Below are 23392 nucleotides of genomic sequence, written 5' to 3' on the forward strand. Positions count from 1 at the left end.
GAGGATGGAGAATCCCTATCAGCCCCCATATCAGCTGAGAGAGACTCTGAGAAGAGTAAGATCAGAGGATATTTAATTAGGTTCCTAATTAGAGTGGTGATTAGCTGTCATTAAATTCACCTGGATTTGGATCCCAGAGCAAAGAGAACTGCAGATTCCAGAGATATGCATTGCATAGATAAACACAGTAATTCCTTTGGCTTGATCCCAACTGGAAGGCTAGCAAGCTGCACTAGCCACGACTGAAGATTTAACTCTGATGTGTCATTTGTTGTTTCCACCATGAAAGCAATCTAAGGAAATCACACAGGCACAGAGCTGGGTTCAAATGCCTTTCAAGACCCAAAGTACTTCATCCCTAAAGTAAATGCAAAAGAAGGAAGACAGGATGGCACCATCTGGAAGCCCACACATTACTTGAAGCACAACCTTACCTCTATTTTCTGCATTCCTTCTAAAAATACAGCTCTGCTGATAGGGACAGACATTGTTCCTTCCACATGATTCTGACTAAGAGAGCCCAGCAGACAGGCAGTCAACTAGAAACTGGTGGAATAACCTTGAATATTCAAAAAGAAAAGTCTGGGCTGTTTTCTGCTTCTTGCTGGTCTGTGTGTTTCATTCAGGCAGATGAAACAGGGAGAAAGAATCACAGAATTTCAGGGGCTGGAAGGGACTTCAAAAGATCATCCAGTCCAACCCCCCTGCCAGAGCAGGATCACCTACCCCAGATCACACAGGAACACATCCAGGTGGGTTTTGAATATCTCCAGAGAGGGATACCCCACAACCCTCCTGGGCAGCCTGCTCCAGTGTTCTGTCACCCTCACAGGGAAATAATTCTTCCTGATATTTACATGAGACTTCCTATGCCTTAGCTTCCACCCACTGCCCCTTGTGCTGTCATTGGGCACCAGCCTGGCTCCAGCCTCTGGGCACTCACCCTGCACATCTTTATAAACATTGATGAGGTCACCCTTAGCCTCCTCTTCTTCAAGATGAAGAGCCCTCAGCTCCCTCAGTCTCTCCTCATACAGAAAGTGTTCCACTCCCTTAACCATCCTCCTGGCTCTGTGCTGGGCTCTCAAGCAGCTCACTGTCTTTCTTGAATGGAGGGGCCCAGAACTGGACACAGTATTCCAGAAGTAGTCTCACCATGGCAGAGTAGAGGGGGAGGAGAATCTCTCAACCTACTGGTCACCCTGCTTCTAATCCACCCCAGAACGGCATTGGCCTTCCTGGCCACAAGAGCATATTGCTGGCTCATGGTCATCCGCCCATCCACCAGGACCCCCAGGTCCCTTTCACCTCTCCAGCAGGTCCATCCCCAACCTATACTGGTGCATGGAGTTGTTCCTTCCCAGGTGCAAGGCTCTACACTTGCCCTTTGGAAGGGTCAAAAATAGTCTAGATCTTATGAAAAAGGAGATGCTCATAAACTTACTTCATATTAGTTGTGCTTTGCCTTCAAAATCCAGCAAGTTTTCCCCAAGAATTCAGAGCTCTACAGTGGGACCACTTGTTCCCAGGGAAAATGGACACTTCCTTCTCAAGCATTGCTAATCTGTCTAGAACACATCTTTTCTTTAGTTTCCTTTTGAGAATAAAATGTTTTTTATAAGCATTCTTTTACCAGAGAGAAAAAGGATGAGGAGCTCCTCTTCCACATTAACCCATTGGCTCCACTGAAGAGTGCAAATGGGCTGTCACAGAATCACCAGGGTTGGAAGAGACCTCAAAGATCACCCATGCTGTCCAGCTGGACCCAGCTGTGCTGAGAGCAGTGGAAGGGGAAAAAAAAAAAGGATGAAAAAAAGCGTTTCTAACCTAACACAAATGCATGAACAAGGAGAGTACAAACTGGCTGGAAAGATAGCTCAGCTGGGAATGAAAACAAAGTTCCTAAGCAATCAATGAGTCAGAATACTCCACCCTGTCTACTTCTCAGGCAGGGGGGAGTGAGTTGGAGTGATGCATTCCCACTGATCTATTTATTCCCAGTCACACCACGTCGGAGACTGGCTTGGCCAGATGCTGGGGTGTTCGCAGCAGATGGGAACGTCTCAAATTCAAACTGATGCTGATGTTGAGGCAAAGCTTCCTGAGGGTAAAACTTAGTATCATAGTATCAGTCAGGGTTGGAAAGGACCACAAGGATCATCTAGTTCCAACCCCCCTGCCATGGGCAGGGACACCCCACACTAGATCAGCCTGGTCAGAGCCTCATCCAGCCTGGGCTTAAACACCTCCAGGGACAGTGCCCCAACCACCTCCCTGGACAACCCATTCCAGGGCTTCACCACTCTCATGGGGAAGAACTTCCTCCTCACCTCCAGCCTGACTTTGAGAATGTAAAATTAAACTTCTGGGGCTGAAGGACAGGAACTCAAGGGGAAAGACAGAAACTCACTGGGGTTGCTGAAGATCAGACAAACAGCTAGGAAGTACCCTGTGCTGACTGTACAGCTGAGCCAGAGGGTAGAGGAGACCTTGCTTTAACCCTTCCACAGATTCAGGATGGAAAAGACCCTAGAACTTGGTGGGTAGTGCTGTTATTGGCTACCAGCTTGCACAGGATGCAGGGAGCAGCAGCTTATTTTCTACCTCAGCCCAATGGCAGGTAGATTGAGCTGGCAGGCTCTCAAAGGGCATCCCAATGCCACCCAGAGTTAAGGGGAGAAGGCCAAGGCTGCCAGGGGAGGTAAATCCTGTGAGCTTCACCTGTTTGTGCATTTTTCTTGAGTCATTGCTGCCTTTGCAGTGGAGGAGCCTTACACTGCAGGCAGAGCGGAGTGCGGCAAGCCTCGGGGAGTGTCGAGACTCATGAAATATAGATAGGAGCTAGGCAGGCTCCTAGAGCTGGGTAAATACACACAGAGAAACTGGCTCTGTCTTCAAGCAAGAACTGTTTTGCATAAGAATGCAGAACAAGCTTTTTCAGTAAACTCTGCTGTGCACACTTGACTCAGCAATCACTGGGGGGGAAAAAGAAAGAAAACCCCTTCTCCATGCTCAGTGACCGATCAGGCAGCTCCATTTTCACCCTTTCTCCCTTTCCCCTCCACCTTGTTTTCAATCACCCACTCAGAATATGTTATCTCCAGCGTCCCTTAGAAAGAGCATCTGATGAAAGCAAACACAGCACAGACACAATATCCTGATGCAAGCCATTTACAGTCTCCATAACACCCTGAAAGAAAACAGCTGTCTACCTGGAACTGGCAGGAAACAGGAGTCACTGATGCACAGACCTTAGCATGGAGACAAGCCAAGAGCTAAATGGTTACCACTGTAATGAGCATTGCTAACAGCTCTTTTCCAGCTGCAAGGACAGCCATGCTCACCGTGGTGCTCTGAGTGCATGCAAACTTCAGTGGTTCCCCCTGTGAAATTACCAAAGGCTTTGTGGATCCCATCTGCCCTTTACATGTGAGCTGGATCCTGAGAGAGCTCTGTCTTTGTGTGCTTTAACCATGCATGGCTGGTCAGAGCAAGCCTCTGCTTCTGCAACCACAGGAAATGAATTATTTCCAAGGCACCTCTCAGGAGGCTCTCATGCTTAACCTGATCTCCCTTGCTCAGAGCAAGCAAGATTGTTCTCCCTAGTGGGCCTTGAATGACTACCCCTGGCAAGGGCAAGGCAGTGCAGACAAGAGCAAACAGGGCCAGATGGGTGCAAAAGGAAGCCACATAGGCAGAGTCCTGCACCGAAATCTCACACAGATATGGAAACTCACAGTGGAAACAGTCCTTGCTTCTCCTACCCAAACACTCATTTTGAAACAGATCTCAATAATTATTTCCACTAATGGTGGGGGTGAAATTCAGCCCAAACCTACTCAGCTCCAAGCTGCATTTGTGGACAAATTAGCAATGCAGTTTTGCCAGCATCCAATACACGACCACTAATTAACTCAGCAGCCACTGCCAGAGTTAATTAGAGGAGCAGCTTCATTATTCCTATACCCCCCACGGGGTAGGGATCCACCAGCTGCCACCACCTAGCCTGCTGTAAAGGCAGGCTGAGGAGATGCTCTTTTTGCTGCTGAAAGGCCCCTGATGAGGAGGTGGGTATCTGTGGGTGGGTAGCCTCGAGCCCCGCATCGTGGCTCCTGCAATCCTTCCTCCACAATAGCCCTTTCCATTCGGGAGAGAGTCCTCCAGGATGAGCCCCTCCTGTACCCTTTAAACTGAAAGCAAGGAGGAACAAAGGCAAGGAAAGAGATGACCAAGAGCTACACTTACCAAACAGAAGGTGACAAAGGTTGTCTCAGGTGCCACAGCCTCCATGGGAGTTAAAGAGCTTCTTTTGGAGAAGGCAGGAGGTTGGTGCATGGCAGGAGGTTGGTGCATGGCAGGAGGTTGGTGCATGGCAGGAGGTTGGTGCATGGCAGGAGGTTGGTGCATGGCAGGAGGTTGGTGCATGGCAGGGATCAGCTTCTGTCCTGACCTCCCATCCCACCCCCAGGCTGCTGCCTTCACAAAGCATCAAAAGGGGGCAAAACTCATTCAGCTAGTTTTGGGCAAGGAAGACAGACAGAGGCCACGAAGACCCATGGGAGACATCTGAACCCTTGGTGTGGGGAGCTTCACTGGAGCTTTATGGGAGTGGGCAGTCCCTGCATCATTTCCCACCTGAGGACACACCTGTGGAGCTCAGATGTAATCGGCTCCATTTTCTTCCTTCCATGTGACACACCTGTGCTCACACACACAGCCTCAGATGTTCTAAGCCTGCCAACAGCCATAGCACTATTTTATAGCAGGTATGAGGGGAAAACAACAAAAAAAAACCCCAACAATGGTTAATTAAGTAATTACTTTGGGCTCCTGCATTTTGCAGTACGCTTCCTGGAGGTGGAAATTCTGGACGGTTTTTAACCAAATTATTTAGCTAAATCTGGTAGGAATAAAAGTCTGTTTCAGGATTAGATTGGGTTTTTTTAATGCCAAAGGAAATATTTTGTTTTGGAAGACTTCCAGATGGAAGACTTCCCAGTGAAGAGACAACCATTTTTGTTAATAGCAATTATGGTGGTGGGGTGGGGGGGAATAAACTGCACAGTTACATTAGATGCTCTGAAAGACTGAATTATAAGATGCCAAAATGATATCAGATTGCTTCCACCACGAGCATGCATCCCACTCTAATGACACCAGACAAGCTTCTTTAATTTGATTTCAAATAGTTTATGGATCAGAATCTCAAGGCTGTAGATTAATCCTGATTTGCCCATCTAAGGATTCATCCATCAGCCCCCTTGTGATTATGTTCTTCTAATCAAGCACAATGAACCATTGTCAGGCAACACCATTAAAAAACACTTAGGATCTGATCAATAGCTGCTGTAAGCTGAACTGATTAATGGAATTTTTGCCATCAAGTTTCATTTAGCTCTGAAGAATAATGAAAGTGTGAACAGCAGCTTCTGCTGCAGGCATGCCACCTCAATCTGAGCAAGAGAGACAAATGTGATCCTTTTCTTTCCTCACCACTGGAGAAAAAGAAAAGAAAAATGCTGCTAAATTCCTTGTTGGGCTTAGAAAATGCTGTCCAGTGAGCTCAGCTTGCGAGTTAGAAGAGCCTTGCTTGTACATTTACTCACAGGTTTCCCTACAGGACTCCTCTAACACACAATGCTGCCAGCAAACCCTAGAGATATTTAGTAAAATTATGGCAGATTTGACTGGATTTATAGAGGAAAGCAAACACAAACCAGTGATAATCATCTACTAAAAGAAATGCACTCCAGTGCAAGGGCTAAACGAAATGAAATCTAACCCAATTCCTGTCACCAGCTTCACCGAAGCTCACAGTGGGCACCAGCAAGAGCAGCCACTTCTTGGAGGGCTACATTCACTCTGCATCCAGTCCAACTCCCTCTGCAGTCAGCAGGGACATCCTCAACTAGATCAGGTTGCCCAGAGCCCTGTCCAGCCTCACCTTGAATATCTCCAGGGGTGCAGCTCCAACCACCTCCCAAGCAACCTGTTCCAGCATTCTACCACCCTCATGGTGCAGAACTTGTTCCTGACATCCAATCTAAATCTGCTCTTCTCTAGTTTGAAGCCACTGCCCCTTGTCCTGTCACTACAAGCCTTTGGAAGCAACCTCTCTCTATCCTTCTTGTAGGCTTCCTTCAGGCACTGGAGGTGATGCTTCTCCCTTCTCTACCCAAACTCATATGTGACCCAAGAGGACAAGCAGCTTGTCTTTCTCCCCCATGGATGGGGCTGGTTCCCTGCTAGGTGGGTTCCCTGAGGGCAAAAACTATCCAGGATCTGTGCACATCAGAGCAGCATTTAAATCAAGTGAATAACTATTCTCTGCATATATTTACACTTAGAATCATAGAATTGTCAGGGTTGGAAGGGACCTCAAGGAAGGGACCTCAAGGATCATCCAGTTCCAACCCCCCTGCCATGGGCAGGGACACCTCACACTAGATCAGGTTGCTCAGAGCCACATCCAGCCTGGCCTTCAAAACCTCCAGGGATGAGGCTTCCACCACCTCCCTGGGCAACCTGTGCCAGATCAGAGAGATTAGCCACATCAGAGAGATTGTCCTAAAGTTTTCCCTTAGTCACAGGGCAGAAGATCTGGACAGCTATTTTGGACACCCAGACAATGAAGGGAATTTTCTTTTCTAGCTCAAGCAGATCTTCTCTGACAGCTCAAAGTGACTCAGTGTCTCAGACCAAGCCCTGCTGCTCTGCCTAGCTACACACAGCCCACTGAGAGACTGGAACTGCTCTGTCCTCACTGGGACTGGACACAGGAAAGAGGCAATTTTGTACATAGCCATGAAAGCACAAATGGATCTCACCAGTGATTTGGGGACCTCCATGGGTGGGTATCCAGCACTCAGATTATCCACAAGCTCAGGAAGGCAGCTGGAAATCTCTCATACCTACCGATGGGAACCATGAGGGCTTGCCCCTTTGGTGCTCTATCAGAAAGCCACCAAGCCATGAGGTTTAGGAAGCTCCTAGCTGTGCACACCTTGCAAGCTAGAAAATAGCCTCCAGGTTCTCTCAGAAGATAAAAGAGCAACATTGGCTCTTCATTGGTTCTTCTTTCCAGCCAGCAACTGGATGGAAAGCAGAAAAGTGGTCAGGTTTTCTACTTCCACCTGAAAGCAAATCCTCTGGTCTGTATTTGAGATTTGATTGTGCCAGTAGTCAGTAAAGGACCTTCTTCCTTCTCTATTGGCTTCTTTCCTTCTCTGCTTAGTTATTTCAAGGTCTGATGCCTGATTCTTCATGGAGCTCTCCCGTTGTTTAGAAGCAGCCTCTCAAAAACATCAGCTCTTTTCACCTCTCCCTCCATCCACTTTTGCCCCCTACCTGTAATCTCCACTCTCTTCCTGCCTCTGCCTAATCCTATAACCCATCACAAATCTCTTCTCCCTCCCTGCTCTCTGCCTCCATCTCCATCCATCACTGTCTCACCCAGGATGCCAGGGATATGTGGGAGTTGAGCCTGGAGCAAGGCTGCTGTGTGGACATGCAACCTTCGGGCATCAGCTCCCATCACAGCCATCCTCTGTGCACCTACAGCAGCTTCTGTACACCCCAGAGTCTCCCTGATAACTCAGCCTGACCCCCACCTGCAATACTCCCCCTCCCTGAGCTCTCCCACACCTTGGCACCAAAACCAAGTAACCCAAACCCACGTCCTGATGGTGCCTTTAACATTCAAACCCACCAAGCTATTTTTGGTCTATTTATGGTCAGACATATTTAAACACAGACTAATTGCACCAGCACAAACTTGTCCTCACATAACTTCATTTTCATCCAGACAGAACCTTTCAAGCAACAGCAACCAAACCCTCTCAATATTTAATCAGCTGCATGGCCTGGAACAGGGAGGACTGGCAGCAGCTGCCTGGCATAGAGTGGCTGAGGTGGGAGGGGTGAGTCCTCCCCAAGCCTCTCTCAGCCCTTAGCACTCTCCTCCTTTGCACACTTTCTGTGGTGGAAAGCCAAATGGGAGCCCTGTTTCAGCCTCCTGCTTTAGCTCTGGCAGCTTGCAAACAGCGTGGCTTTGAAGCACCTTATTTTTCATTCTTCTCTTCCAACTTCTCAGCTGCCTTCCAGGTGTCTTTACTTTCTTTCCTACTCATGGCTGGCAAATCGCTGTGCTCAGTGCCCTGTAATTGTAAAGCCAGCAGGGCTTGAGCTCTCTCCCACTTCTTTCTGGTTTTAAAGCAGGCAGGGTGTAAATCTTGGCTGCAGACAGGGCTTTGCAGGACGTGCAGTGTGTGGGGGCAAATTCAGCCTTTCCCTAATCTTTCCTTTAGTGCCTGTCCTGTATGTGTGAGTGGGATTAGAGGGGCTGAAAGGACATCATCCTTCAGTGGGTTGGCTGTGCAGCTTCCAATACAGATTCTGGTTTTAGCCTCATGCTAAAGACATGTTGCTTTAAAATGAAGCCTTAAGAGGGAGCCCCTGAAGTCTCCTGCTTTAGCTGGTGGTCACACTTGGCCTTTCAAAAACAAGACCCTCTGGTCAGAAATGGTCCTTGAGGATTTCCTGCCAAAGTTCCCAAGTCCTGCACCCTCCCCAGCCCTTTGCAGCTCTCCCCTCAGCAGCTCAGTGAGGCTCTGGCTTCTCCTTCCCTTGCTGCTGGACACCCCTGGGCTGGAGGTGTCCATCCTGCCCAGCACCCATGGACACCACACCGGTCCCAGCCACAGCCAAGGCAGCACCTCTGGCATTTTGCAGTGTCTGAGTTCCTAAAAGGAAGGATCCTATCTTGCTACCATTATGAAACAGATACTGATAGCCACCCAAGCCCCCCTTATCTAAAAGAAGGAGGGGGGGAAGCACCAAAAGCATATTCAGTTAGTGCTAAACAACAAACACAAGAATAATTAAAATTCATCTGCTCTGAATTTCCATCCTCTGGCTCTGAGAATGCAAAAAATGCATTCCTCATGGTCTCCAGGCTGACTCAACGTCAGAGCCTCACCGCAGCCCCCAGCAGGCTGACAAACGGCACTGACGACACCAGCTGTCACGCCAGCGCCAGCCCCGCTGGGAAAGGGCTCCACACTCCTTTCATGCTGCTCACAGCTGGGTTTGGCTCACCGGGGAGGCTCAGCCCCCACCAAACCCAGGAGCTTTGGGTCTGCGTGGCAAGCAAAGAGGTTCCTCAGCTCTTCCTGGACGCCAGGAAAATTTGGCTCATTTCCACCAGCAGCTACACACCAGGAGGAGAAAGCACTGGGATTTCTCAGTCCAGCTCTGTGTATAAATCATTTCACACCTCATCTGCACACACTCCTAATTAATGTACATTGGAGCCCTGCGAGGAGACAGCCCTGCTGAAGCAGCAGTGAATCCGGGCAGGGAGTGCTGGTGGCTTGGGGATGCAGAGGGAATGTAGCCCTCCAAGAAGTGGCTGATCTTGCTGGTGCCCACTGTGAGCTTCAGTGAAGTTGGTGATGGGAATTGGGTTAGATTTCATGGAATCACAGAACGGTCTGGGTTGCAAGGGACCTCCTAAAGGTCATGCAGTCCGACTCCCTCTGCAGGCAGCAGGGACATCCTCAACTAGACCAGGCTGTGCAGAGCCCTCTCCAGCCTCACCTTGAATATCTCCAGGGATGAGGCCCCAACCACCTCCCCAGGCAACCTGTTCCAGTGTTCCACTACTCTCATGGTAGTGAACTTGTTCCCCTTTCCTCCCTTGCAGAGGGCTCAAAGCACTTGAGAGCCAGTTCACAGTTGTGGAAGGGCATTGTAAAAGGCTCACACTCCTTGCAGCCCCAAGCAGCCCCAAGTCCAACCAATGCACCTCATCTTCCCCTCCCTCCCAACTATCAGGGTAGAGAGAACTCTGGACCCTGTGTACAGCCAGCAGAGTGGACAATAACCACCTTTTGTTTTTATGACATTATGAGATGCCACATCCCTCCCAACAGCCCATGTATCTCTTATTCCCCTAAAAGTCCAGAGGGATTTTGCTCATTTTATTGGATTTACAGCCCTGAGTCCAAACCCAGGATCCACCTGTCCATGGTAGCTTGTAAATCTAAAAGAGCTTCTATCCACTGGCAAGAGTGTCCAGTGCAGTAGATCCTCTGTGCCTGGAGAATCATTTTTGTGTGCTTCCATTCTTGTTACCAGTCTGTCAGTCATCCTCATGGAGGCATCCAGTTTGATCTGCCTCTAGATGGAGTCACCATCACTGGAGGTGTTCAGGGAGAGACTGGATGGGACATTTGGTGCCATGGTTGAGTTGATTAGATAGTGTTGGATCATAGGTTGGACTTGATGATCTCAAAGGTCTTCTCCTACCTGGTTAATTCTATTCTATTCTATTCTATTCTATTCTATTCTATTCTATTCTATTCTATTCTATTCTATTCTATTCTATTCTATTCTATTCTATTCTAACATCACAGTCTGGCTGTGCTAATCCACTCTGGAATGTGCCTCAGAGGAGGATGGCAGCTGCAAAACAAGATGTCTGTAGGTATCTCTGAGGACCATCACTGCCTGTAGTACTGCTGCATACAAGAGGTTTCTCAAAGGAGCCACTACCACCTCTGCAGGGGTTTCCTCAGAGTGATAAGGCAGAAGGGACACAGTGGGAGCAGCATGCATGCCCAAGAAGGGCATAGGTATGAGCTCAGGAGGTCAGGAACCTGTAAGCTGCAATAAGCAGAGCAGTTAAGGCTGGCAAATCTGCAGCCTGACCACCTGCCATGAAGGGCAACAGAAATGTCCCAGAGAGGAGGTAGGTTTTTCCCTGCTGTCTGGAGGGATGTGGTGGGAGCAGTCCCTGAGACCTGGCTGTGACCACTCATGTCTTGACAGCCTCCAGTACCAGATGTGAATCCTCAGGAGGAAGAGAGGTGTAGAACATACATACCATGTGCAGGAGCAGACTGGTTCCCACAGCACTTTCCCTATGGCCAAAAATCTCCTGCAGGGACTTGACTAACCCTCTCACATTTCACAAAACACCCCACAGGGATCATCTTCAGGCCAGGACTGGGAAGCTTTCTGTGTTGCAGTGCTGCTGGCTAGACAGACCGGGGCTGCCTTGTCCTGAGGACACCATTCCTCTCTCTCTTGCTGTCAGCTTGGGAGAATGGTGGGTGGGTAGGGAAGGCAGCCACTGATGGGAATCAGAGCTTGAACAAATTCACCCATCAACCTGTCAGGAGTGGATGAATTCCAGCCTCTTGCAAACCCATATCCCTCAAGAGCTGCCACAAATTACAGCAAAACACTGAATCACTGTGAACCAGCTGCCTCACAGCCCTGCAGCATCTCCTGTAGGAGCTTGCCCAGCACCAGGCCTGCCGCAACCCTCATGCAAAAGCACCAAGTCTGCCTCCTAAGCAGCACAACAGCAACCACAAAGAAGAAGAGAGAGGGCATCTCTCGTGTGGCTGTGCCCACACATGGGCCACCACAAGCAATTTCCTCAGTCTGAAGTTCTGCTTTGGGGCTTGTGTGCTGCTTTCCATTCCCTCCCAGCATCTCCACCGTTAAATGTAACATATTCTCTCTTGCATGCTCTGCTCCACCTGAGAGATGGCTGTTTCCTGCCATGGGTGGGCTACCCCACTCATTACAGATCCTTCTCATTCCAGAAAGTGCAGCCCAGGGATGAGTGGCTGTCATATACGCCGAGCTAAGCCGGGCCACGATGCCCCAGATCTCTGGCACACAGTCTGCAAGACCCTCACAGATGAGTGCTGTGGCAGCTAACCTTAAGACCTGGGGGAAGAAAACACAGCTAAGTACATCTCAATACATCCATTCTACACTGTCTATATCTTATGTCTATAAGGGCACAACCTACTTGCACCTAGGGCAGTTCATGGAAGATACAGTCTCAAGCTGTGCCAGGGGAAGGTGAAGCTTCAGGTGAGGAGAAAGTTGTTCACAGAAAGAGTAATTGGCCAAGGGAATGTGCTGCCCAGGGAGGTGGGGGAGTCACTGTCGCTGGAGGTGTTCAAAAAGGCTTGGATGTGGCACTTGGAGCCATAATTTAGTTGTCAGGAGGTGTTAGGTATTAGGCAATAGGTTGGACCAACCAACCTGGTTGGTTCTATGATTCTGTGATTCGATGGTCAGTGGCAGTTTAGCAGATGTGGTGACAAAAATCTGGAGAGACAAGTGTGAGGTGACTGGATTCCAGTTGTAATCAAATAATGGGGAAGCTTCCCTGGCAAGGAATAGACTAGACTAGACTAGACTAGACTAGACTAGACTAGAATAGACCAGGTTGGAAAAGAACTTTGAGATCATTGAGTCCAACCTATCACCCAACACCATCTAATCAACTCAACCATGGCAACAAGTGCTCCATCCAGAGTCTTCCTAAACACCTCCAGGGATGGTGACTCCACCACCTCCCTGGGCAGCACATTCCAATGGCCAGTTACTCTTTCTGGGAAGAACTTTCTCCTCACCTCCAGCCTAAACTTCCCCTGGAACAGCTTGAGACTGTGTCCTCTTGTTCTGGTGCTGGCTGCCTGGGAGAAGAGACCAACCCCCACCTGGCTACAACCTCCCTTCAGGGAGCTGTAGACAGCAACAAGGTCTCCCTTGAGCCTCCTCTTCTCCAGGCTAAGCAACCCCAGCTCCCTCAGCCTCTCCTCATAGGTCTTGTGCCCCAACCCCTCCCCAGCTCTGTTGCCTTTCTCTGGACACATTCCAAAGGTTTCCTCCTCCATCTCCTTGATTACCTTGTCTCAAAGAGATAATGACACCGATGCCAAGTGTCTTCACAGGAATCATCTGAGGTATTCTTTGCTTAGGCTCTCATATGGCCAGATGGGTCTCATATAGCAAATGGGTGGCTTTCACAAAGGAAATCCATCCTTTATAGCCCAAATGTGCATGAGAAAAGGCTAAAATTCAATTGGAAGTCATAACACTCTTTAATCCTCTAGCACATTCAATCCTCTCTCCATCCAGGGACAAAGATTTCAGGACCTGTCCTTCACTTCTCCAGCATGGAGTCAGCATCTCTCAGGCAATACCTTTGGGGTACTATATAAATCTGTGCACCTAGCATGTCATAAATAACAATAATGATGACAATAACAATTATTATTATGATAGCAATAATGATTATTATGCTGATAATAACCATGGTAATAATAAACATAATAATAATTATTACAACAGTGATAATCATAAATATACTAAAGCTAATCATTATTATAATTATGGTTAATAATAATGATATCATTTGGCCCCAGAATTTTCTTTTGGCAGACGTAGCAAAGTTGTCACAGCTGGGTGTGAGGATTTTCTCTTTATAAATATCACAGAGCCATTAATTAATCAGTGGAAGTTAACCCTTCCAGGCAGCACTGCAGCAGGGAGCAGGATAGCACAGTCATCACTGGCCAGCATCTGAGCCTGAATGGGGGTGGGGGGAAACTCAAGAGCACACAGACACAAAACTGACACAGGGGCACTCTGACATCACCATTCCTGCAGGTTCTAGGAGATAATTCAACAAGAAAAACAAATGTATAGACATTTCTATGGCTCAGAAGTGCTTTTTCCAGCAAACAGGGAATGAAGGAGTTTCCCCCTTTTAAAACAAACCACAGTGTTTCAAGCAGAGGAAGCAAAAGTCCTCTCTGAGAAGATTTTCCCACAGATACAATCATCTACCCCCCTCAGAACCAATGAATTTGGCAGTTCCTGCACCCTCTCTTGCACAGTGCTGGGATTGAGAGTCACACAAAGCCCCTTCCACTTTCCTGTGTTCACTTCACTCACTGCTTGCCAGACACAGACCCTGTACCAACGACTGCCACCCTAAAACACACATGAAACAAAAACCCAAGGCAACACTTGCAGCTCAGGAGAGGAGGATCTTCTTTAGATTTAACATAACTGATGCTTGAAACTTCAGGGTTGCTCTGGAATAAGCACATCTACCAGAGCACCCCCCTCATGGTATCTAACATCAAAGAGCAGGAAAAATGTGTGAGTTTGTTAGCAAGTGGAGGTTTCTCTGTGTGAATACAGCATGAGCATGATATTTTTATCAACAAACCCTCTCTGCAGTGTTCTCCAGGAGCAGTTTTTAACTCTGCCTGCCACAACCAAATCCAGAAAGGATTTGTTGAGGCATCCCCAGAGCAAATTTTGCAGCAGTTTTTGGGGGGTAGATGGGTCTGCCCAAAAGGCCATAGCTTTGTAACTGTCTGCACAATTGCCAGAGCTTCACTGCTGTGTTTTTCCTCTGTTTCTTGCCAGCAGAGGTATTTTATGGACAGACCTTTGCAGATTCAATAGAGCCAGATTGAAAAGGCTCTTCTTAAGTTTATTATTTCCTGATCCTCTTTAAACAAGGGCCCTAAATTCATCACTAGGGTAAGAGCTCTGCTGTCACTCAACTTGGAAGCAGGACGCCCATTTTGAGAGTGCTGTGAGATAAATCAGCTCTCAAACCTCTCATTTAGACTTAGCCAATGTCCAGGACATCAGATAGCTCACAGTCCCAGTTGTGTTTAGTCCAGATAGACCTTCTTCCTTCCAAACATCTTTATCTCCACCTGTATCTATATCCCAGCTATCCACAGCACCTAGGGCACTGGTTTCAGGGGAAAATGCAGTTAGACTTTGCAGTGGAGACAGTCTATGAGCTGGAACATTTGAGGAGCTTTAAGCAACACCTTAGGGGCAAGAATTCATTAATAACCTTCCAAAACTCCTGCAGTAAAGAGTGTAGGGCAGGGGGAAAAAAGCAGCATTCATGTAGCAGCTCACCTAGGACTGCCCAATGGAGAGCAGCACTGGTGCTTGTCAGAGAGCTCTGAACTGTACCCAGACCAAGCTGGGAGTCACACAGGAGAAAAAAGATACAGAGCAGGAGATGAAACTGCATGTGAGTGAAAGCTGCTCCAGCTGCCTGGGCACACACATTGTCTAAGCTGCTCAGCTCCCAGCCCCTCACTAATAGCAATTAAATTGCTTTGATGAGCACTGACCCCTGCAAAAGCTTCAGTACAAACCAAATGGGCTTCATTGGCTTTTTTTTTCTCTCTCTGTCTCTTTTTCAGCTCCCCTCCCTGTGCTCTTCACCCCATTAAGCTTTATTACTTTTGCATCCGGACCGATTATCCAGAAAGGGACCACAGAGAAAAGCATCACTTACCAGAACTAGGAAATACTTCATCATAGCTCTTCACCAGCCATTTCCCTTCTTTCTAGCCCGTGGAGCAGCTCCTGGAAGCGCTGTCCCTTCCCGCTAGGATGTCACAAGCCGGAGATTAGAAGTAAATGCTCTGCAAGCCAAGCCGATCATCCCGCTGCGACTGCAGCCAGGTACTGAAGCACAAGCGGTGGAAAAGTCCATCAGGCAGCAGCGACCACAGGCGCATGCACACACACACACCCCAGCCACAATGCGAGAGGAGCCGAGCCAGGCTGGAGGCAGGAGGGAGAGCAGATGGGAGGGGGGCTGGCTAGGGGGGAGCCGGGCAGCGGGGGATGCTAACGTGACAGATGTGTTGACTTGAAGTTAAACAGGAAATTGAGGATGTTCCACGCAGGGAGGAGACACAGCAGCTCGTGTTAAAGGCAAGGACTTTCCCCGGTCTTTCCCTTCTTTGCGCTCTCTCTTCCGTCCAGGCTCTCTCCCGGGATTTCCAGCTCTATCTTCACTTGCAGAAGCAAGCCAGGGTTTGCACAGACCCTGCCCATGTGTCACAGAATTGCCAGGGCTGGAAGGGACCTCAAGGATCATCTAGTTCCAACCCCCTGCCATGGGCAGGGACACCTTCTACTAGATCAGGTTGCCCAGAGCCATGTCCATCCTAGCCTTAAAAACTTCTAGAGAAGGGGCTTCCAACTTCCAGCTGTGTCTGGTGTCTGGGCAAGGCAGGAGCTACAGGACAGCCAAGGGGGGTTTCCCTTCCTAGCAGTGAGTTGGGAGCCTGATCACTTATTCCCTGTTCAACTCAAACTCCCCTGGAGTTATTTAAATAGCATCCCCTAGAATGCTGAACAGCAGGATGAAGCTTTCAATTTGTCCCAGTTCTGGGCAGGGGAAAATACAATAGGGTTGAAATCCTGATTTAGGTTATTAGGATAAAGCAGCAGAGAGTGGAATAAATTGATTTTTAATGCAGGAAAAATAAAGTGCTTTGGTGCATTTAACTTCCCCAGGAACAAACCTGACTTTTCTGCAGTTCAGACAAGGGAGGCCAGAGCAAGTCTGAAGGATAGCAGCTGTGCTGTGGGCATTCACAGGGTTAGCATCCAGGGGGATATAACTCCAGGATAAGGTGACAAGACCTCCAAACAGCAGTAAAATGTGAAGACAGTTGGAGAAATGAAAATCCTGCTCTGATTTCTTAGTTCTAGCCTGAAAAGAGGAGTGGAGGAAAGAAAAACCACACTAGTTTTGAGATACATCCCAGCATCTAGAGATGAGGGGAGGAAAAGAGTGGCCCCATCACAAACCAAGATCCAGAAGATCAGTGGTGACAGCTAGCTCAGTCCCCCAGTGGTGACAGCTAGCTCAGTCTCCCAGACAAGGACTCCTTTCCTGCCTCAGAAGAAGATCCTCTCCTTTTTCCTCTGCATTCAGCACTGGGGAAAGGGCTCTTTGGCATCCCTGCAGAGCCAGATGTCAGTGCTGCATGGCATAGCCAAGCCTTTCTCCTTCTTCCTCCCTCCAAACTTTAGTCCTAAAACTCACATGGAGGAGGAACAAAAATGTTTCCTCTGTGGCATGTACAAGTTCCCAGGGTAAGAGTAGTGACAGGACTCCATTTTCCTTAGCAGCTATGAACTAGGTAAAGGTCAGAAATCTGTCTTCTCTACAAACAGGGCACTCACCCCATGACTGTGGATGAAATATTCAGGGTTTGGTGCAATCCAGCCAGCCTCACTTCTTACATCTCATTTCTCCCTGCATCCTTACTGTCCCCGAGCTGTGGTGTTGGCCTCCTTTCAACATTTTAATGGAGTATTGACAGTGATCCATTTGCACTCCAGATAGATGAACCCAACTTGCATGCCCAGAACTGCATTTGCAGAGCCAGCTTGAGCAGGTGGGTCTGGAGCACCCTCTCAGAGGTATCAGCTGCAGTTCAAGAAGCATCCTTCTTTCTGGCTAGAAAAACAGCTTGAAAGACTCTAGCAAGGATATCACACTTTGGAAAACTGCTGCTTTGGGTCTCCTCTCCCTCCTCCTACCTGCTGCCACACTCCCTCCTCTCTGCAATTATTTATAAAGCTCCATGTTCCTTCCTAATCAGGATGCCACAATGTTCCCTTTCGCCTTGCACGTCACTCGCGTGTCGCTCTGCGTCTGGGCCCCCAGTGACCTCTCGGAGCATTTGGCAAGGCTGGCAGCAGACAAATGAGTCATCAGCAACCTGCCTGCACCTCTCTCCCTCCCTCCAGCCGTTGCCCCCCTGGTTCCCACCAAGACTGGCTACAGCAGAGGCGGCCTGGGGGAGTTTAAAGCTGTCTAATCCCCTGGCTGGATAATTCATGGAAAGAGGATTACCCCTTCTGTGCAGAGCCCTTACCTTAATAAATAGCAGCCTTCCCCTCGCATGGCAGCCCATGTAGCATGGAAACATTTTCTCTGCACTGCCTCTCTGTCCCATCTTAGGCACTGCCTAAATCTGGGGCAAACTGGTTTTAGCCCATGAAGTAACAGTGCAATAAACCCAGGGTTAGTAAAGCAGAGGCAAGACCAGCTCTGTGGAAGCCAGCAGGATCACGGCAGACTCATCTCCAGATGCAGATTTTATCCCTTATAAATGCCAGACTCCTTTGGTGGGGTCAGGGGAGATGTTGTCTTACTGTACATTTGGAAACAGGTGGCGTGGTCCTGAACTACAGAGCCTGACAACAACAGGTTGGGAGGTTAGAGGGGTAAGTGCTACACATGGGTAATCACTCAGCAGGTTGTAGTAGCCTGTCCTGGGAGCTGAGGATGGTGACTTGGCCCTGCCACCTGCCCTCGGGCTGGAGCCTTTGCCAGAGAGATGCTGAAAAGAAAAAGCAATGAGTAATGTTCTACCGTCCCTGCTTGCCCTCACAGAAAGAGGTAAAGCTGGGAAGATCTCTCTGATAGATTCAGCAGCTTGCTGGCAGACCACATCTTTCCTCACCCTCCTCTTGCCTTGCAAGTGCAATCACCTTCCTCCCATCCGCTCCAGATGGGGAAGTAAGGTCTGACAGAGCCACCACAGGCTCCCCCTTCCTAGAACATCTTTTATCTTTCCTTTTCTTTTGGCTTCTAAAGTCCTTATGGACCATAACATTAAAGCATTCATTAGCACAGGAATAATTCCATAATCTTTTCAGGAGGGAACAATTCCCAAGCTTCAGCTCGTGATCTGGAAAATCAATTGCCTGAACTGGTGATGCAGGAAGGGGATTTTCAAGGCCAGATTTGGCTTCCCCAGCAAGACAGTTAGCAATCCTGGGACTTTGTGGCCAGGCCTGGCAAAGGCCACCCACAACAGCTTCTGAGCAGAGGCAGCAGGACCTGGAGGATAGCAGTGCAGACAAGAAAGGGAGCTGGGCTGATGCTGCACCAAGTGCAGGCTGTGCCTCAAAACCCTCACCAAATGCTGTCCAGCAGTTTGCTCCACAAGCAGGACAGCATCACCACAGGGGACTTGCCTGCCTTTGTCATCTCTCTTAATTCATGTCACCAAACAAAAATCTCCCAGCTCAGACGTTATTACAAGCAAGAGATGCATCTTCAGCACCCTCCCTTTTCCATGCTGGTTCAGTTCCTGGTTTGGAACTAAACTGAGAGGGGCAACGAGGCTGGGGAGATGTCTGGAGCACAGCCCTGCGAGGAGAGGCTGAGGAAGCTGCAGTTGTTTAGCCTGGGAGAGCCTCATTGCTCTCTACAACTACATGAAAGGAGGTTGTAGCCAGGTGGGGTCTCTTCTCCCAGGCAACCAGCACCAGAACAAGAAGACACAGCCTCAAGCTGTGCCAGGGGAGGTTTAGTCTGGAGGTGAGGAGAAAGTTCTTCACAGGAGGAGAGATTGGCCATTGCAATGTGCTGCCCAGGGAGGTGGTGGAGTCAACGTCCCTGGAGGTGTTCAAGAGGGGATTGGATGTGACACTTGAAGCCATGGCTTAGTTGTCATGAGGTATTAGGTAATAGGTTGGACTTGATGATCTCTGAGGTCTTTTCCAACCTTACTGATTCTATGATTCTATTCTATGACTCTGTGACACCCCCCTGCAGCAAACACCAGGCCATGTGCTCTTACTCTCCTCATGGGGTTTTTCATGTTGACTCTGGCTGTGACTTCAGAAGTTGGTGCCCATGCCCTACCTGCAGACAAGCAGCCAGATTTGCAGAGATCACCTGCATGTGCAAGGCTGACTTCTGGGGAGCATCCAGCTGTGCATTTTCAGGTTAAGGGATGCATGGAACAAGGAGGCACAAACCCAAGGCTTCCACCTTTAGCTCAGCTGCCTCAGTCAATAGTTGTCAGGTACCAGGGGCTTTCATTCAGTGTGTTCCAGAACATAAATGGGTGCACACAGCATAGCTGTCTCATGGGACAGACCTCTCAGAAACGGGGAAAAGGAACAGGAAGGCTGTGTGCTGTCAGCTGCACTCTGGGTCTGGCTTTGACGCTCCAGGAGGGTTCCCCCAGCACTCAGGCACTTGCAAAACTGTGTCAGGGAAACCAAAGGTGTCAGTGCAGATCTGATCTCCAGCTGAGCTCAACTAATACTGGTGGACATGCCTCTCACAGCAAGGCTCTGAAGAGGGGAGACATCAGCAGCTAACTAAGACCTATATGGACCTCTTAAGACCAGGATCCCCATGTAGGTGACTGCTGCCTGTGGCAGCTCTCCTGCAGGGGATGGAGGTGTTCCCCTCCTCCTCCTGCTGGGTGGAAGGGGGGCTTTTCCATGGGGAAGAAGAATCAGAGGAAGCCTTGGCTGCTGTTTCTGCTCCCACTCTTTCCTCCAGGTTGTCCTGTAGGACAAGGCAGTCTGACCAAGGGCATCTCAGTGCACGAAGTGTTAGGGACACATGTCATTTGGGGCAGAAGCACTAAGGTGTTTGTCCAAATGAGCAGCTTTCCCCCTGGGAGGATCAGTGCAGCATTGATATGTATTTCAGTATCTGGCTAAGTAAGCAAGAGACTTAACCTTTTTCCTCTCTTTTCCCCCCAAATGGTTATCACCAGGGAGCCAGATGAGTCATGAAACAGCAATATTCCTGCCATGCCAGACTCATGACTTACTCTCATCCCACCTGAAATTTCTGCCATGACTCCCCATGGCAGGAGACCCCTTTAAACTCGAATTAATGTGCTTACAAGTGCCTGACCTAAACAGAGCAAAGTTTCCCCTCAGAACACACAGAGCCTGCTCTGTTCCTCACCTATAGATTATAACCAGCAGCTTTTCACTCTTTTTCTTTCTTTCCCTGAGAGGAGGTCATCCCTGACAAGCAAAGCCAGTTCCTAGCCATTGTTCTTAAGGGGGTCTTGGTGTTATGGATCATACTCCTGCAGCTTGTCACGTGGAGTGAAAATTTCCCTTGAACATCACTTGTCTTCTGAAAGAAAAATGATCCCTGCAGAGGTGTGCCCCTGGCTGTGCTACAGGGTGTGCTGTAGGCATGCACACACTCGGGAACTTCAGCCAGAGAACTTGTGTCCTGTAACAGCTGCCGTTCGGAGAGCCAGCCCTGAGACTCCCCACATCACCACTTTGTGCCTTCGTTTAATCCTTCCTACCAGAGGTGACTAACTGCAGGCTTTAGCTTTAGCTGCGTTTAAGCTTTCCTGCAGAGCGGAGAAGGATAATGAAGGGAAGACAATTAAAATGAGTGCTGGCAGGGTGCAAAGGGGGCTGGCGTGTGCCCGGGTCCCAGCACACCCACACGCAGCTCTGGGCTGCCACCAGCCCGCAGTCACACGCAGCTCCCGTGCGGACACGACCGCCCCAGCCCCCGGGCAAGCCCTTTCTCCTTCAGCCACTCCAGCCAGCCACAACCTGGACACACGCCGGGAGCACTCCATAAAACCCAAGCTAAAACTCCCAAGCACAGCAGCTCCTGGGCTCCCTGCAGAGAGCAAGGGCGGCGGAACGGGGCTGCCTCCAATTGCTGCTTCGCTCACGACTCCTCTGACCCTTCCAATCTCATTAAGCTAATGGAATCCCTGACAGTTCCTATTGATTCATCTCCGCTCAGACACCGACTCTGCACCTTCGCTCATCCCCCATTTCGGTGGCATCCTTTGCTTTAGTTTCTCTACAGAGAGCTTTTCCCTGCCCCTAGAGCTGCCTCCCCGGCTGCTCAGAGACCCCCGTGGGCTGCCAGCCCTCCAGCAGCTGCCTCTCACCCCTTTGTAGGGAAGCAGAGGGAGCGACCCACTCTTACCTGGGGCGCCCCAAGCTGCCGGCGGTGCAGCGCAACGCGGTGTGCGGCGCACCAGGCTCTGTGCCGGCATCAGCTCTAGCAGTGATGCAGTCCTGCCGGGCGCTGCATGCCAATGATGCAGCCCAGGGGATCCCAGCCGAGGCGGCCCAGGGCTGGGAGGAAGCCCAGGGCTGGTTGTCCTACCTGCGTCCCTGCCTCTCCCAGCCCGACTGCAAAGCGAGCGGGGAAGGAGGGTGTGGAGGCAGCAGGGTGAGAAGCTGCACGGCAGGCAAAGAGAGAGAGAGAGGCAACGCTTCTGTAATGTCATCACTGTAATAAAACCCAACCCGGTGCCTAAACACAGCAGCTCTCCAGCAGAATTCTTCATTACATGGGGCATTTAATTTATTAATTGTTTTAAACTGCTGTCACACAGGGATGTTTCTAGCTGTAAGTAGAAGGGAATCCCAGTATGAGTGAGAATTATGCTTCATTCCTCTACTAGAACGTTGCTACACTTGAGCCCCCTGTCCCTGGGATGGCTGGAGGGTGAGACTGGGCAATGTGCCATGCAGTGATGCAGGGGTCAGTCTCTTCTCCCAGATGGCAAGAGACAGGATCAGAGCAAATGGCCTCAGGTTTCACCAGGGGAGGTTTTGGTTGGACATTAAGAAAAATTTCTTCACTGAAAGAATGGTTAAGCATTGGAACAGGCTGCCCAGGGAAGTGGTGGAATCATTGTGCCTGGAAGGGCTCAGAAAACGTGTAAATGTGGTGCTCAGGGACATGGTTGAGTGGTGGGCTTGGCACTGTTAGGTTAACAGTTGGATTTGATGATCTTAGAGGTCTTTTTCCAACCTTAACAATTCTACAGTCCTGTTTCAGGGATAATCCTGCAGTGGGATAAGCCTGTTCTGTTTAAAATCCCCTTGTGTTTATAATTTGGGAGTCCACTGCCAGAAAAGCAACAGCAGGAAAAATCCTCTGTCCATGCAGTTCAGAGCCTGCAAGAGACCATGTAGACACAGCAGTGTGGAACACAGCCTGCTGTGGAGCTCCTTCCACAACCATTTTGTGTTATTAAAAGAGATAACCAGGTAACAGAAGGAGGTGTCTGCCTGAGAAATACAGCACACAGTTCCTAGCTCCTAGGAAGCCATGGTTTAGTTAGTCACAAAGTGTTGGGTGATAGGTTGGACTTTGATGATCTTTGAGGTCTTTTCCAACCTTATTGATTCTAGGATTCATCCCTAGTCTCAAAGCATTGCTAGTGCACATGGAGGGATGCCCACACCCTACAGTACCCCTCCACAAAGAAATGTCCCAATCAGTCCAGATAATAAGAGCAACAAAGATTTTCACTGGCTGCTGTACATTGCTGTTTCTGGTAACCTAACACTGGAGAGGACTATGGAGCTATGAGCTTCTCAGACAGAAACAGGGATGGAATTACACAGCAGCCCATATCCCTTGTACTTGCCAAAGGGACAGAGAAAAAGAAGTGGAAGTGCAAGTCCAGTCATGCATTCTGGCTCTACCATCAGGAGACAGCTAGAAAACTACTTTCCCACTCTGTGCCTCAGTTTCCCCTCCTAAAAGGGAGTGCTGGTGCCACAGGCATCCCCAGGCTGTACAAGCACTAGGAAATACCACTGTTCCCAGGGCCTCTCCAGGGACACACTCTACTTTTCTTCACTGTGCTGTACTCCACAGCCTGCTCCCCTCTCACTTCACCTGATCCAAATCTCCAGTTCAGCTGTGTTTGTAATTGTTGACACCATTAAAAACTGGGTATGAACAGAACAGAATTAAGCAGGTTGGAAAAGACCTTTGAGATCATTGAGTCCAACCTATCACCCAACACCATTTGATCAACTAAACCATGGCACCAAGTGCCTCATCCAGGCTCCTCTTAAACACCTCCAGTGATGGTGACTCTACCACCTCCCTGGACAGCACATTCCAATGGCCAATCTCTCTCTATATGAAGAACTTCTTCCTAACATCCAGCATCCAGCCTAA

General features: G+C 49.2%; 1 protein-coding gene across 2 annotated transcripts in view; it reads right to left on the minus strand.

Moving 5' to 3' along the window:
* Positions 1–15376, minus strand: part of LOC137443600 (synaptic vesicle glycoprotein 2B-like) — a 68323-nt gene extending 52947 nt beyond the window's left edge. For both annotated transcript variants that reach the window (XM_068143377.1, XM_068143376.1), the window contains exon 1: positions 15152–15376. The gene's annotated coding sequence lies outside the window, so the exon portion shown is untranslated. The remainder of the gene's footprint in view (positions 1–15151) is intronic.
* Between the last annotated feature and the right edge of the window lie 8016 nt (positions 15377–23392).

Source organism: Melanerpes formicivorus, unplaced genomic scaffold (genome assembly GCF_026170545.1).
Source record: "Melanerpes formicivorus ecotype bairdi unplaced genomic scaffold, bMelFor1.0.p_v2 SCAF_10, whole genome shotgun sequence".
Taxonomy (NCBI): domain Eukaryota; kingdom Metazoa; phylum Chordata; class Aves; order Piciformes; family Picidae; genus Melanerpes; species Melanerpes formicivorus.